A 17,006-nucleotide genomic window follows, 5' to 3' on the forward strand; every position below is an offset into this window, starting at 1 on the left:
GATTTGTTTGGATTGAATTACAGTGAGAGTGGGAGATTTGTTTGGATTGAATTACAGTGAGAGTGAGAGATTTGTTTGGATTGAATTGCAGTGAGAGTGAGAGATTTGTTTGGATTGAATTGCAGTGAGAGTGGGAGATTTGTTTGGATTGAATTACAATGAGAGTGAGAGATTTGTTTGGATTGAATTGCAGTGAGAGTGAGAGATTTGTTTGGATTGAATTACAATGAGAGTGAGAGATTTGTTTGGATTGAATTACAATGAGAGTGAGAGATTTGTTTGGATTGAAAGACAGTGAGAGTGAGAGATTTGTTTGGATTGAATTACAGTGAGAGTGAGAGATTTGTTTGGATTGAATTACAGTGAGAGGGTGAGATTTGTTTGGATTGAATTACAGTGAGAGGGTGAGATTTGTTTGGATTGAATTACAGTGAGAGTGAGAGATTTGTTTGGATTGAATTGCAGTGAGAGTGGGAGATTTGTTTGGATTGAATTACAATGAGAGGGTGAGATTTGTTTGGATTGAATTACAGTGAGAGGGTGAGATTTGTTTGGATTGAAAGACAGTGAGAGTGAGAGATTTGTTTGGATTGAATTACAGTGAGAGTGAGAGATTTGTTTGGATTGAATTACAGTGAGAGGGTGAGATTTGTTTGGATTGAATTACAGTGAGAGGGTGAGATTTGTTTGGATTGAATTACAGTGAGAGTGAGAGATTTGTTTGGATTGAAAGACAGTGAGAGTGAGAGATTTGTTTGGATTGAATTACAGTGAGAGTGAGAGATTTGTTTGGATTGAATTACAGTGAGAGGGTGAGATTTGTTTGGATTGAATTACAGTGAGAGGGTGAGATTTGTTTGGATTGAATTACAGTGAGAGGGTGAGATTTGTTTGGATTGAATTACAGTGAGAGTGAGAGATTTGTTTGGATTGAATTACAGTGAGAGGGTGAGATTTGTTTGGATTGAATTACAGTGAGAGTGAGAGATTTGTTTGGATTGAATTACAGTGAGAGTGAGAGATTTGTTTGGATTGAATTGCAGTGAGAGGGTGAGATTTGTTTGGATTGAATTACAATGAGAGTGAGAGATTTGTTTGGATTGAATTACAGTGAGAGTGTGAGATTTGTTTGGATTGAATTATAGTGAGAGTGAGAGATTTGTTTGGATTGAATTACAGTGAGAGGGTGAGATTTGTTTGGATTGAATTACAGTGAGAGTGAGAGATTTGTTTGGATTGAATTACAATGAGAGTGAGAGATTTGTTTGGATTGAAAGACAGTGAGAGGGTGAGATTTGTTTGGATTGAATTACAATGAGAGTGAGAGATTTGTTTGGATTGAATTACAGTGAGAGTGAGAGATTTGTTTGGATTGAATTACAGTGAGAGTGAGAGATTTGTTTGGATTGAATTACAATGAGAGTGAGAGATTTGTTTGGATTGAATTGCAGTGAGAGTGAGAGATTTGTTTGGAGTGAATTGCAGTGAGAGTGAGAGATTTGTTTGGATTGAATTACAATGAGAGTGAGAGATTTGTTTGGATTGAATTACAGTGAGAGTGAGAGATTTGTTTGGATTGAATTACAATGAGAGTGAGAGATTTGTTTGGATTGAATTGCAGTGAGAGTGAGAGATTTGTTTGGATTGAATTACAATGAGAGTGAGAGATTTGTTTGGATTGAATTACAATGAGAGTGAGAGATTTGTTTGGATTGAATTACAGTGAGAGTGAGAGATTTGTTTGGATTGAAAGACAGTGAGAGGGTGAGATTTGTTTGGATTGAATTACAGTGAGAGGGTGAGATTTGTTTGGATTGAAAGACAGTGAGAGGGTGAGATTTGTTTGGATTGAATTACAATGAGAGTGAGAGATTTGTTTGGATTGAATTGCAGTGAGAGTGAGAGATTTCTTTGGATTGAATTACAATGAGAGTGAGAGATTTGTTTGGATTGAATTACAGTGAGAGTGTGAGATTTGTTTGGATTGAATTATAGTGAGAGTGAGAGATTTGTTTGGATTGAAAGACAGTGAGAGTGAGAGATTTGTTTGGATTGAATTACAGTGAGAGGGTGAGATTTGTTTGGATTGAATTACAATGAGAGTGAGAGATTTGTTTGGATTGAATTACAGTGAGAGTGTGAGATTTGTTTGGATTGAATTACAGTGAGAGTGAGAGATTTGTTTGGATTGAATTGCAGTGAGAGTGAGAGATTTGTTTGGATTGAATTACAATGAGAGTGAGAGATTTGTTTGGATTGAAAGACAGTGAGAGGGTGAGATTTGTTTGGATTGAATTACAATGAGAGTGAGAGATTTGTTTGGATTGAATTGCAGTGAGAGTGAGAGATTTGTTTGGATTGAATTACAGTGAGAGTGAGAGATTTGTTTGGATTGAAAGACAGTGAGAGTGAGAGATTTGTTTGGATTGAATTACAATGAGAGTGAGAGATTTGTTTGGATTGAATTACAGTGGGAGTGAGAGATTTGTTTGGATTGAATTACAGTGAGAGTGAGAGATTTGTTTGGATTGAATTATAGTGAGAGTGAGAGATTTGTTTGGATTGAATTACAGTGAGAGTGAGAGATTTGTTTGGAGTGAATTACAATGAGAGTGAGAGATTTGTTTGGATTGAATTACAGTGAGAGGGTGAGATTTGTTTGGATTGAATTATAGTGAGAGTGAGAGATTTGTTTGGATTGAATTACAGTGAGAGTGAGAGATTTGTTTGGAGTGAATTACAATGAGAGTGAGAGATTTGTTTGGATTGAATTACAGTGAGAGGGTGAGATTTGTTTGGAGTGAATTACAGTGAGAGTGGGAGATTTGTTTGGATTGAATTACAGTGAGAGTGGGAGATTTGTTTGGATTGAAAGACAGTGAGAGTGTGAGATTTGTTTGGATTGAATTACAGTGAGAGTGGGAGATTTGTTTGGATTGAATTACAGTGAGAGTGGGAGATTTGTTTGGATTGAAAGACAGTGAGAGTGTGAGATTTGTTTGGATTGAATTACAGTGAGAGTGAGAGATTTGTTTGGATTGAAAGACAGTGAGAGTGAGAGATTTGTTTGGATTGAATTACAGTGAGAGTGAGAGATTTGTTTGGATTGAATTACAATGAGAGTGAGAGATTTGTTTGGATTGAATTACAATGAGAGTGGGAGATTTGTTTGGATTGAATTACAGTGAGAGTGTGAGATTTGTTTGGATTGAATTACAGTGAGAGTGGGAGATTTGTTTGGATTGAAAGACAGTGAGAGTGAGAGATTTGTTTGGATTGAAAGACAGTGAGAGTGAGAGATTTGTTTGGATTGAATTACAGTGAGAGTGAGAGATTTGTTTGGATTGAATTACAATGAGAGTGAGAGATTTGTTTGGATTGAATTACAATGAGAGTGAGAGATTTGTTTGGATTGAATTACAGTGAGAGGGTGAGATTTGTTTGGATTGAATTACAGTGAGAGGGTGAGATTTGTTTGGATTGAATTACAATGAGAGTGAGAGATTTGTTTGGATTGAAAGACAGTAAGAGTGAGAGATTTGTTTGGATTGAATTACAATGAGAGTGAGAGATTTGTTTGGATTGAATTGCAGTGAGAGTGAGAGATTTGTTTGGATTGAATTACAATGAGAGTGAGAGATTTGTTTGGATTGAATTACAGTGAGAGTGTGAGATTTGTTTGGATTGAATTACAGTGAGAGTGTGAGATTTGTTTGGATTGAATTACAGTGAGAGGGAGAGATTTGTTTGGATTGAATTACAATGAGAGTGAGAGATTTGTTTGGATTGAATTACAATGAGAGTGAGAGATTTGTTTGGATTGAATTACAATGAGAGTGAGAGATTTGTTTGGATTGAATTGCAGTGAGAGTGAGAGATTTGTTTGGATTGAATTACAATGAGAGTGAGAGATTTGTTTGGATTGAAAGACAGTGAGAGTGAGAGATTTGTTTGGATTGAATTACAATGAGAGTGAGAGATTTGTTTGGATTGAAAGACAGTGAGAGTGAGAGATTTGTTTGGATTGAATTACAATGAGAGTGAGAGATTTGTTTGGATTGAATTACAGTGAGAGTGAGAGATTTGTTTGGATTGAATTACAATGAGAGTGAGAGATTTGTTTGGATTGAATTGCAGTGAGAGTGAGAGATTTGTTTGGATTGAATTGCAGTGAGAGTGAGAGATTTGTTTGGATTGAATTGCAGTGAGAGTGAGAGATTTGTTTGGATTGAATTACAATGAGAGTGAGAGATTTGTTTGGATTGAATTACAATGAGAGTGAGAGATTTGTTTGGATTGAATTACAGTGAGAGTGAGAGATTTGTTTGGATTGAATTACAATGAGAGTGAGAGATTTGTTTGGATTGAATTGCAGTGAGAGTGAGAGATTTGTTTGGATTGAATTACAATGAGAGTGAGAGATTTGTTTGGATTGAATTACAATGAGAGTGAGAGATTTGTTTGGATTGAATTACAGTGAGAGTGTGAGATTTGTTTGGATTGAATTACAATGAGAGTGAGAGATTTGTTTGGATTGAATTACAATGAGAGTGAGAGATTTGTTTGGATTGAATTACAATGAGAGTGAGAGATTTGTTTGGATTGAATTACAATGAGAGTGAGAGATTTGTTTGGATTGAATTACAATGAGAGTGAGAGATTTGTTTGGATTGAATTACAATGAGAGTGAGAGATTTGTTTGGATTGAATTACAATGAGAGTGAGAGATTTGTTTGGATTGAAAGACAGTGAGAGGGTGAGATTTGTTTGGATTGAATTACAGTGAGAGGGTGAGATTTGTTTGGATTGAAAGACAGTGAGAGGGTGAGATTTGTTTGGATTGAATTACAATGAGAGTGAGAGATTTGTTTGGATTGAATTGCAGTGAGAGTGAGAGATTTCTTTGGATTGAATTACAATGAGAGTGAGAGATTTGTTTGGATTGAATTACAGTGAGAGTGAGAGATTTGTTTGGATTGAATTGCAGTGAGAGTGAGAGATTTGTTTGGATTGAATTACAGTGAGAGTGGGAGATTTGTTTGGATTGAATTACAGTGAGAGTGTGAGATTTGTTTGGATTGAATTACAATGAGAGTGAGAGATTTGTTTGGATTGAATTGCAGTGAGAGTGAGAGATTTGTTTGGATTGAATTACAATGAGAGTGAGAGATTTGTTTGGATTGAATTACAGTGAGAGTGAGAGATTTGTTTGGATTGAATTACAGTGAGAGTGGGAGATTTGTTTGGATTGAATTACAGTGAGAGTGGGAGATTTGTTTGGATTGAATTGCAGTGAGAGTGAGAGATTTGTTTGGATTGAATTACAGTGAGAGTGGGAGATTTGTTTGGATTGAATTACAGTGAGAGTGAGAGATTTGTTTGGATTGAATTGCAGTGAGAGTGAGAGATTTGTTTGGATTGAATTGCAGTGAGAGTGGGAGATTTGTTTGGATTGAATTACAGTGAGAGTGTGAGATTTGTTTGGATTGAATTGCAGTGAGAGTGTGAGATTTGTTTGGATTGAATTACAGTGAGAGGGTGAGATTTGTTTGGATTGAATTACAGTGAGAGTGAGAGATTTGTTTGGATTGAATTACAGTGAGAGTGGGAGATTTGTTTGGATTGAATTACAGTGAGAGTGAGAGATTTGTTTGGATTGAATTACAGTGAGAGTGGGAGATTTGTTTGGATTGAATTACAGTGAGAGTGTGAGATTTGTTTGGATTGAATTGCAGTGAGAGTGTGAGATTTGTTTGGATTGAATTACAGTGAGAGTGAGAGATTTGTTTGGATTGAATTGCAGTGAGAGTGTGAGATTTGTTTGGATTGAATTACAGTGAGAGGGTGAGATTTGTTTGGATTGAATTACAGTGAGAGTGAGAGATTTGTTTGGATTGAATTACAGTGAGAGTGAGAGATTTGTTTGGATTGAATTGCAGTGAGAGTGGGAGATTTGTTTGGATTGAATTACAATGAGAGTGAGAGATTTGTTTGGATTGAATTGCAGTGAGAGTGAGAGATTTGTTTGGATTGAATTACAATGAGAGTGAGAGATTTGTTTGGATTGAATTACAATGAGAGTGAGAGATTTGTTTGGATTGAAAGACAGTGAGAGTGAGAGATTTGTTTGGATTGAATTACAGTGAGAGGGTGAGATTTGTTTGGATTGAATTACAATGAGAGTGAGAGATTTGTTTGGATTGAATTACAGTGAGAGTGTGAGATTTGTTTGGATTGAATTATAGTGAGAGTGAGAGATTTGTTTGGATTGAATTACAATGAGAGTGAGAGATTTGTTTGGATTGAAAGACAGTGAGAGGGTGAGATTTGTTTGGATTGAATTACAATGAGAGTGAGAGATTTGTTTGGATTGAAAGACAGTGAGAGGGTGAGATTTGTTTGGATTGAATTACAATGAGAGGGTGAGATTTGTTTGGATTGAATTACAATGAGAGTGAGAGATTTGTTTGGATTGAATTGCAGTGAGAGTGAGAGATTTGTTTGGATTGAATTACAGTGAGAGTGAGAGATTTGTTTGGATTGAAAGACAGTGAGAGTGAGAGATTTGTTTGGATTGAATTACAGTGAGAGTGAGAGATTTGTTTGGATTGAATTACAGTGAGAGTGTGAGATTTGTTTGGATTGAATTACAGTGAGAGTGAGAGATTTGTTTGGATTGAATTATAGTGAGAGTGAGAGATGTGTTTGGATTGAATTACAATGAGAGTGAGAGATTTGTTTGGATTGAATTACAGTGAGAGTGTGAGATTTGTTTGGATTGAATTACAATGAGAGTGAGAGATTTGTTTGGATTGAATTACAGTGAGAGGGTGAGATTTGTTTGGATTGAATTACAGTGAGAGGGTGAGATTTGTTTGGATTGAATTACAGTGAGAGGGTGAGATTTGTTTGGAGTGAATTACAATGAGAGTGAGAGATTTGTTTGGATTGAATTACAGTGAGAGTGAGAGATTTGTTTGGATTGAATTACAGTGAGAGTGAGAGATTTGTTTGGAGTGAATTACAATGAGAGTGAGAGATTTGTTTGGATTGAATTACAGTGAGAGTGTGAGATTTGTTTGGATTGAATTACAGTGAGAGGGTGAGATTTGTTTGGATTGAATTACAGTGAGAGTGTGAGATTTGTTTGGATTGAAAGACAGTGAGAGTGAGAGATTTGTTTGGATTGAATTATAGTGAGAGTGAGAGATTTGTTTGGATTGAATTACAATGAGAGTGAGAGATTTGTTTGGATTGAAAGACAGTGAGAGGGTGAGATTTGTTTGGATTGAATTACAGTGAGAGTGGGAGATTTGTTTGGATTGAATTACAGTGAGAGTGAGAGATTTGTTTGGATTGAATTACAGTGAGAGTGGGAGATTTGTTTGGATTGAAAGACAGTGAGAGTGAGAGATTTGTTTGGATTGAATTACAGTGAGAGTGAGAGATTTGTTTGGATTGAATTACAGTGAGAGTGAGAGATTTGTTTGGATTGAATTACAGTGAGAGTGAGAGATTTGTTTGGATTGAATTACAGTGAGAGTGGGAGATTTGTTTGGATTGAATTACAGTGAGAGTGAGAGATTTGTTTGGATTGAATTACAGTGAGAGTGAGAGATTTGTTTGGATTGAAAGACAGTGAGAGTGAGAGATTTGTTTGGATTGAATTACAGTGAGAGTGAGAGATTTGTTTGGATTGAAAGACAGTGAGAGTGGGAGATTTGTTTGGATTGAAAGACAGTGAGAGTGAGAGATTTGTTTGGATTGAATTACAGTGAGAGTGAGAGATTTGTTTGGATTGAATTACAGTGAGAGTGAGAGATTTGTTTGGATTGAAAGACAGTGAGAGTGAGAGATTTGTTTGGATTGAATTACAGTGAGAGTGGGAGATTTGTTTGGATTGAATTACAGTGAGAGTGAGAGATTTGTTTGGATTGAATTACAGTGAGAGTGGGAGATTTGTTTGGATTGAAAGACAGTGAGAGTGAGAGATTTGTTTGGATTGAATTACAGTGAGAGTGAGAGATTTGTTTGGATTGAAAGACAGTGAGAGTGGGAGATTTGTTTGGATTGAATTACAGTGAGAGTGGGAGATTTGTTTGGATTGAAAGACAGTGAGAGTGAGAGATTTGTTTGGATTGAATTACAGTGAGAGTGAGAGATTTGTTTGGATTGAATTACAGTGAGAGTGGGAGATTTGTTTGGATTGAATTACAGTGAGAGTGAGAGATTTGTTTGGATTGAATTACAGTGAGAGTGAGAGATTTGTTTGGATTGAAAGACAGTGAGAGTGGGAGATTTGTTTGGATTGAAAGACAGTGAGAGTGAGAGATTTGTTTGGATTGAATTACAGTGAGAGTGAGAGATTTGTTTGGATTGAATTACAGTGAGAGTGAGAGATTTGTTTGGATTGAAAGACAGTGAGAGTGAGAGATTTGTTTGGATTGAATTACAGTGAGAGTGGGAGATTTGTTTGGATTGAATTACAGTGAGAGTGAGAGATTTGTTTGGATTGAATTACAGTGAGAGTGGGAGATTTGTTTGGATTGAAAGACAGTGAGAGTGAGAGATTTGTTTGGATTGAATTACAGTGAGAGTGGGAGATTTGTTTGGATTGAATTACAGTGAGAGTGAGAGATTTGTTTGGATTGAATTACAGTGAGAGTGAGAGATTTGTTTGGATTGAAAGACAGTGAGAGTGGGAGATTTGTTTGGATTGAAAGACAGTGAGAGTGAGAGATTTGTTTGGATTGAATTACAGTGAGAGTGAGAGATTTGTTTGGATTGAATTACAGTGAGAGTGAGAGATTTGTTTGGATTGAAAGACAGTGAGAGTGAGAGATTTGTTTGGATTGAATTACAGTGAGAGTGGGAGATTTGTTTGGATTGAATTACAGTGAGAGTGAGAGATTTGTTTGGATTGAATTACAGTGAGAGTGGGAGATTTGTTTGGATTGAAAGACAGTGAGAGTGAGAGATTTGTTTGGATTGAATTACAGTGAGAGTGAGAGATTTGTTTGGATTGAATTACAGTGAGAGTGAGAGATTTGTTTGGATTGAATTACAGTGAGAGGGTGAGATTTGTTTGGATTGAAAGACAGTGAGAGTGAGAGATTTGTTTGGATTGAAAGACAGTGAGAGTGAGAGATTTGTTTGGATTGAAAGACAGTGAGAGTGAGAGATTTGTTTGGATTGAATTACAGTGAGAGTGAGAGATTTGTTTGGATTGAAAGACAGTGAGAGTGAGAGATTTGTTTGGATTGAAAGACAGTGAGAGTGAGAGATTTGTTTGGATTGAAAGACAGTGAGAGTGGGAGATTTGTTTGGATTGAATTACAGTGAGAGTGAGAGATTTGTTTGGATTGAATTACAGTGAGAGGGTGAGATTTGTTTGGATTGAAAGACAGTGAGAGTGAGAGATTTGTTTGGATTGAATTACAGTGAGAGTGAGAGATTTGTTTGGATTGAAAGACAGTGAGAGTGGGAGATTTGTTTGGATTGAATTACAGTGAGAGTGGGAGATTTGTTTGGATTGAATTACAGTGAGAGGGTGAGATTTGTTTGGATTGAAAGACAGTGAGAGTGAGAGATTTGTTTGGATTGAATTACAGTGAGAGTGGGAGATTTGTTTGGATTGAATTACAGTGAGAGTGGGAGATTTGTTTGGATTGAATTACAGTGAGAGTGAGAGATTTGTTTGGATTGAATTACAGTGAGAGGGTGAGATTTGTTTGGATTGAAAGACAGTGAGAGTGAGAGATTTGTTTGGATTGAATTACAGTGAGAGTGAGAGATTTGTTTGGATTGAAAGACAGTGAGAGTGGGAGATTTGTTTGGATTGAAAGACAGTGAGAGTGAGAGATTTGTTTGGATTGAATTACAGTGAGAGTGAGAGATTTGTTTGGATTGAATTACAGTGAGAGTGAGAGATTTGTTTGGATTGAATTACAGTGAGAGTGAGAGATTTGTTTGGATTGAATTACAGTGAGAGTGAGAGATTTGTTTGGATTGAATTACAGTGAGAGTGAGAGATTTGTTTGGATTGAATTACAGTGAGAGTGAGAGATTTGTTTGGATTGAATTACAGTGAGAGGGTGAGATTTGTTTGGATTGAAAGACAGTGAGAGTGAGAGATTTGTTTGGATTGAATTACAATGAGAGTGAGAGATTTGTTTGGATTGAATTACAGTGAGAGGGTGAGATTTGTTTGGATTGAATTACAGTGAGAGTGAGAGATTTGTTTGGATTGAAAGACAGTGAGAGGGTGAGATTTGTTTGGATTGAATTACAGTGAGAGTGAGAGATTTGTTTGGATTGAATTACAGTGAGAGTGAGAGATTTGTTTGGATTGAATTACAGTGAGAGTGTGAGATTTGTTTGGATTGAAAGACAGTGAGAGTGAGAGATTTGTTTGGATTGAAAGACAGTGAGAGTGAGAGATTTGTTTGGATTGAATTACAGTGAGAGTGAGAGATTTGTTTGGATTGAATTACAGTGAGAGTGAGAGATTTGTTTGGATTGAAAGACAGTGAGAGTGAGAGATTTGTTTGGATTGAATTACAGTGAGAGTGAGAGATTTGTTTGGATTGAATTACAGTGAGAGTGAGAGATTTGTTTGGATTGAATTACAGTGAGAGTGAGAGATTTGTTTGGATTGAATTACAGTGAGAGTGGGAGATTTGTTTGGATTGAAAGACAGTGAGAGGGTGAGATTTGTTTGGATTGAATTACAGTGAGAGTGAGAGATTTGTTTGGATTGAATTACAGTGAGAGTGAGAGATTTGTTTGGATTGAAAGACAGTGAGAGTGAGAGATTTGTTTGGATTGAATTACAGTGAGAGTGAGAGATTTGTTTGGATTGAATTACAGTGAGAGTGAGAGATTTGTTTGGATTGAATTACAGTGAGAGTGAGAGATTTGTTTGGATTGAATTACAGTGAGAGTGAGAGATTTGTTTGGATTGAAAGACAGTGAGAGGGTGAGATTTGTTTGGATTGAATTACAGTGAGAGTGAGAGATTTGTTTGGATTGAATTACAGTGAGAGTGAGAGATTTGTTTGGATTGAATTACAGTGAGAGTGGGAGATTTGTTTGGATTGAATTACAGTGAGAGTGAGAGATTTGTTTGGATTGAATTACAGTGAGAGTGGGAGATTTGTTTGGATTGAAAGACAGTGAGAGTGAGAGATTTGTTTGGATTGAATTACAGTGAGAGTGAGAGATTTGTTTGGATTGAATTACAGTGAGAGGGTGAGATTTGTTTGGATTGAATTACAGTGAGAGTGAGAGATTTGTTTGGATTGAATTACAGTGAGAGTGAGAGATTTGTTTGGATTGAAAGACAGTGAGAGTGAGAGATTTGTTTGGATTGAATTACAGTGAGAGTGAGAGATTTGTTTGGATTGAAAGACAGTGAGAGTGAGAGATTTGTTTGGATTGAATTACAGTGAGAGTGAGAGATTTGTTTGGATTGAATTACAGTGAGAGTGAGAGATTTGTTTGGATTGAATTACAGTGAGAGTGGGAGATTTGTTTGGATTGAAAGACAGTGAGAGTGAGAGATTTGTTTGGATTGAATTACAGTGAGAGTGAGAGATTTGTTTGGATTGAAAGACAGTGAGAGTGAGAGATTTGTTTGGATTGAATTACAGTGAGAGTGAGAGATTTGTTTGGATTGAAAGACAGTGAGAGTGAGAGATTTGTTTGGATTGAATTACAGTGAGAGTGAGAGATTTGTTTGGATTGAATTACAGTGAGAGTGAGAGATTTGTTTGGATTGAAAGACAGTGAGAGTGAGAGATTTGTTTGGATTGAATTACAGTGAGAGTGAGAGATTTGTTTGGATTGAATTACAGTGAGAGTGTGAGATTTGTTTGGATTGAATTACAGTGAGAGTGTGAGATTTGTTTGGATTGAAAGACAGTGAGAGTGAGAGATTTGTTTGGATTGAATTACAGTGAGAGGGTGAGATTTGTTTGGATTGAATTACAGTGAGAGGGTGAGATTTGTTTGGATTGAATTACAGTGAGAGTGGGAGATTTGTTTGGATTGAATTACAGTGAGAGGGTGAGATTTGTTTGGATTGAATTACAATGAGAGTGAGAGATTTGTTTGGATTGAAAGACAGTGAGAGTGAGAGATTTGTTTGGATTGAATTACAATGAGAGTGAGAGATTTGTTTGGATTGAATTGCAGTGAGAGTGTGAGATTTGTTTGGATTGAATTACAATGAGAGTGAGAGATTTGTTTGGATTGAATTACAATGAGAGTGAGAGATTTGTTTGGATTGAATTACAGTGAGAGTGAGAGATTTGTTTGGATTGAATTGCAGTGAGAGTGAGAGATTTGTTTGGATTGAATTACAGTGAGAGTGGGAGATTTGTTTGGATTGAATTACAGTGAGAGTGAGAGATTTGTTTGGATTGAATTACAATGAGAGTGAGAGATTTGTTTGGATTGAATTACAGTGAGAGTGAGAGATTTGTTTGGATTGAATTACAATGAGAGTGTGAGATTTGTTTGGATTGAATTACAATGAGAGTGAGAGATTTGTTTGGATTGAATTACAGTGAGAGTGAGAGATTTGTTTGGATTGAATTGCAGTGAGAGTGAGAGATTTGTTTGGATTGAATTACAATGAGAGTGAGAGATTTGTTTGGATTGAATTACAGTGAGAGTGAGAGATTTGTTAGGATTGAAAGACAGTGAGAGTGAGAGATTTGTTTGGATTGAATTACAGTGAGAGTGAGAGATTTGTTTGGATTGAATTACAGTGAGAGTGGGAGATTTGTTTGGATTGAATTACAGTGAGAGTGGGAGATTTGTTTGGATTGAATTGCAGTGAGAGTGAGAGATTTGTTTGGATTGAATTACAGTGAGAGTGGGAGATTTGTTTGGATTGAAAGACAGTGAGAGTGAGAGATTTGTTTGGATTGAATTGCAGTGAGAGTGGGAGATTTGTTTGGATTGAATTACAATGAGAGTGAGAGATTTGTTTGGATTGAATTACAATGAGAGTGAGAGATTTGTTTGGATTGAAAGACAGTGAGAGTGAGAGATTTGTTTGGATTGAATTACAGTGAGAGTGAGAGATTTGTTTGGATTGAATTACAGTGAGAGTGGGAGATTTGTTTGGATTGAATTACAGTGAGAGTGGGAGATTTGTTTGGATTGAATTGCAGTGAGAGTGAGAGATTTGTTTGGATTGAATTACAGTGAGAGTGGGAGATTTGTTTGGATTGAAAGACAGTGAGAGTGAGAGATTTGTTTGGATTGAATTGCAGTGAGAGTGGGAGATTTGTTTGGATTGAATTACAATGAGAGTGAGAGATTTGTTTGGATTGAATTACAATGAGAGTGAGAGATTTGTTTGGATTGAAAGACAGTGAGAGTGAGAGATTTGTTTGGATTGAATTACAGTGAGAGTGAGAGATTTGTTTGGATTGAAAGACAGTGAGAGTGAGAGATTTGTTTGGATTGAATTACAATGAGAGTGAGAGATTTGTTTGGATTGAATTACAGTGAGAGTGAGAGATTTGTTTGGATTGAAAGACAGTGAGAGTGAGAGATTTGTTTGGATTGAATTACAATGAGAGTGAGAGATTTGTTTGGATTGAATTACAGTGAGAGTGAGAGATTTGTTTGGATTGAATTACAGTGAGAGTGAGAGATTTGTTTGGATTGAAAGACAGTGAGAGTGAGAGATTTGTTTGGATTGAATTACAATGAGAGTGAGAGATTTGTTTGGATTGAATTACAGTGAGAGTGAGAGATTTGTTTGGATTGAAAGACAGTGAGAGTGAGAGATTTGTTTGGATTGAATTACAATGAGAGTGAGAGATTTGTTTGGATTGAATTATAGTGAGAGTGAGAGATTTGTTTGGATTGAATTACAGTGAGAGTGAGAGATTTGTTTGGATTGAATTGCAGTGAGAGTGAGAGATTTGTTTGGATTGAATTACAGTGGGAGTGAGAGATTTGTTTGGATTGAATTACAGTGAGAGTGAGAGATTTGTTTGGATTGAATTGCAGTGAGAGTGAGAGATTTGTTTGGATTGAATTACAATGAGAGTGAGAGATTTGTTTGGATTGAAAGACAGTGAGAGGGTGAGATTTGTTTGGATTGAATTACAATGAGAGTGAGAGATTTGTTTGGATTGAATTGCAGTGAGAGTGAGAGATTTGTTTGGATTGAATTACAGTGAGAGTGAGAGATTTGTTTGGATTGAAAGACAGTGAGAGTGAGAGATTTGTTTGGATTGAATTACAGTGGGAGTGAGAGATTTGTTTGGATTGAATTACAGTGAGAGTGAGAGATTTGTTTGGATTGAAAGACAGTGAGAGTGAGAGATTTGTTTGGATTGAATTACAGTGAGAGTGAGAGATTTGTTTGGATTGAAAGACAGTGAGAGTGAGAGATTTGTTTGGATTGAATTACAGTGGGAGTGAGAGATTTGTTTGGATTGAATTACAGTGAGAGTGAGAGATTTGTTTGGATTGAATTACAGTGAGAGTGAGAGATTTGTTTGGATTGAATTACAGTGAGAGTGAGAGATTTGTTTGGATTGAATTACAGTGAGAGTGAGAGATTTGTTTGGATTGAATTACAGTGGGAGTGAGAGATTTGTTTGGATTGAATTACAGTGAGAGTGAGAGATTTGTTTGGATTGAATTACAGTGAGAGTGAGAGATTTGTTTGGATTGAATTACAGTGGGAGTGAGAGATTTGTTTGGATTGAATTACAGTGAGAGTGAGAGATTTGTTTGGAGTGAATTACAATGAGAGTGAGAGATTTGTTTGGATTGAATTACAGTGAGAGGGTGAGATTTGTTTGGAGTGAATTACAGTGAGAGTGTGAGATTTGTTTGGATTGAATTACAGTGAGAGTGGGAGATTTGTTTGGATTGAAAGACAGTGAGAGTGTGAGATTTGTTTGGATTGAATTACAGTGAGAGTGAGAGATTTGTTTGGATTGAAAGACAGTGAGAGTGAGAGATTTGTTTGGATTGAATTACAGTGGGAGTGAGAGATTTGTTTGGATTGAATTACAGTGAGAGTGAGAGATTTGTTTGGATTGAATTACAGTGAGAGTGAGAGATTTGTTTGGATTGAATTACAGTGAGAGTGAGAGATTTGTTTGGATTGAATTACAGTGAGAGTGAGAGATTTGTTTGGATTGAATTACAGTGAGAGTGAGAGATTTGTTTGGATTGAATTACAGTGGGAGTGAGAGATTTGTTTGGATTGAATTACAGTGAGAGTGAGAGATTTGTTTGGATTGAATTACAGTGAGAGTGAGAGATTTGTTTGGATTGAATTACAGTGAGAGTGAGAGATTTGTTTGGATTGAATTACAGTGAGAGTGAGAGATTTGTTTGGATTGAATTACAGTGGGAGTGAGAGATTTGTTTGGATTGAATTACAGTGAGAGTGAGAGATTTGTTTGGATTGAAAGACAGTGAGAGTGAGAGATTTGTTTGGATTGAATTACAGTGAGAGTGAGAGATTTGTTTGGATTGAATTACAATGAGAGTGTGAGATTTGTTTGGATTGAATTACAGTGGGAGTGAGAGATTTGTTTGGATTGAATTACAATGAGAGTGAGAGATTTGTTTGGATTGAATTACAGTGAGAGTGAGAGATTTGTTTGGATTGAATTACAGTGAGAGTGAGAGATTTGTTTGGATTGAATTACAGTGAGAGTGAGAGATTTGTTTGGATTGAATTACAATGAGAGTGTGAGATTTGTTTGGATTGAATTACAGTGGGAGTGAGAGATTTGTTTGGATTGAATTACAGTGGGAGTGAGAGATTTGTTTGGATTGAATTACAGTGAGAGTGAGAGATTTGTTTGGATTGAATTACAGTGGGAGTGAGAGATTTGTTTGGATTGAATTACAATGAGAGTGAGAGATTTGTTTGGATTGAATTACAGTGGGAGTGAGAGATTTGTTTGGATTGAATTACAGTGAGAGTGAGAGATTTGTTTGGAGTGAATTGCAGTGGGAGTGAGAGATTTGTTTGGATTGAATTACAATGAGAGTGAGAGATTTGTTTGGATTGAATTACAGTGGGAGTGAGAGATTTGTTTGGATTGAATTACAATGAGAGTGAGAGATTTGTTTGGATTGAATTACAGTGAGAGTGAGAGATTTGTTTGGATTGAATTACAATGAGAGTGAGAGATTTGTTTGGATTGAATTACAGTGGGAGTGAGAGATTTGTTTGGATTGAATTACAATGAGAGTGAGAGATTTGTTTGGATTGAATTACAGTGAGAGGGTGAGATTTGTTTGGAGTGAATTACAGTGAGAGTGTGAGATTTGTTTGGATTGAATTACAGTGAGAGTGGGAGATTTGTTTGGATTGAAAGACAGTGAGAGTGTGAGATTTGTTTGGATTGAATTACAGTGAGAGTGAGAGATTTGTTTGGATTGAAAGACAGTGAGAGTGAGAGATTTGTTTGGATTGAATTACAGTGGGAGTGAGAGATTTGTTTGGATTGAATTACAGTGAGAGTGAGAGATTTGTTTGGATTGAATTACAGTGAGAGTGAGAGATTTGTTTGGATTGAATTACAGTGAGGGTGAGAGATTTGTTTGGATTGAATTACAGTGAGAGTGAGAGATTTGTTTGGATTGAATTACAGTGGGAGTGAGAGATTTGTTTGGATTGAATTACAGTGAGAGTGAGAGATTTGTTTGGATTGAATTACAGTGAGAGTGAGAGATTTGTTTGGATTGAATTACAATGAGAGTGAGAGATTTGTTTGGATTGAAAGACAGTGAGAGTGAGAGATTTGTTTGGATTGAAAGACAGTGAGAGTGAGAGATTTGTTTGGATTGAATTACAATGAGAGTGAGAGATTTGTTTGGATTGAATTACAGTGAGAGTGAGAGATTTGTTTGGATTGAATTACAGTGAGAGTGAGAGATTTGTTTGGATTGAATTACAGTGAGAGTGAGAGATTTGTTTGGATTGAATTACAGTGAGAGTGAGAGATTTG

The sequence above is a fragment of the Myxine glutinosa genome, chromosome 13 (assembly GCF_964187855.1).
Source record: "Myxine glutinosa chromosome 13, kmMyxGlut1.1, whole genome shotgun sequence".
Taxonomy (NCBI): Eukaryota; Metazoa; Chordata; class Myxini; order Myxiniformes; family Myxinidae; genus Myxine; species Myxine glutinosa.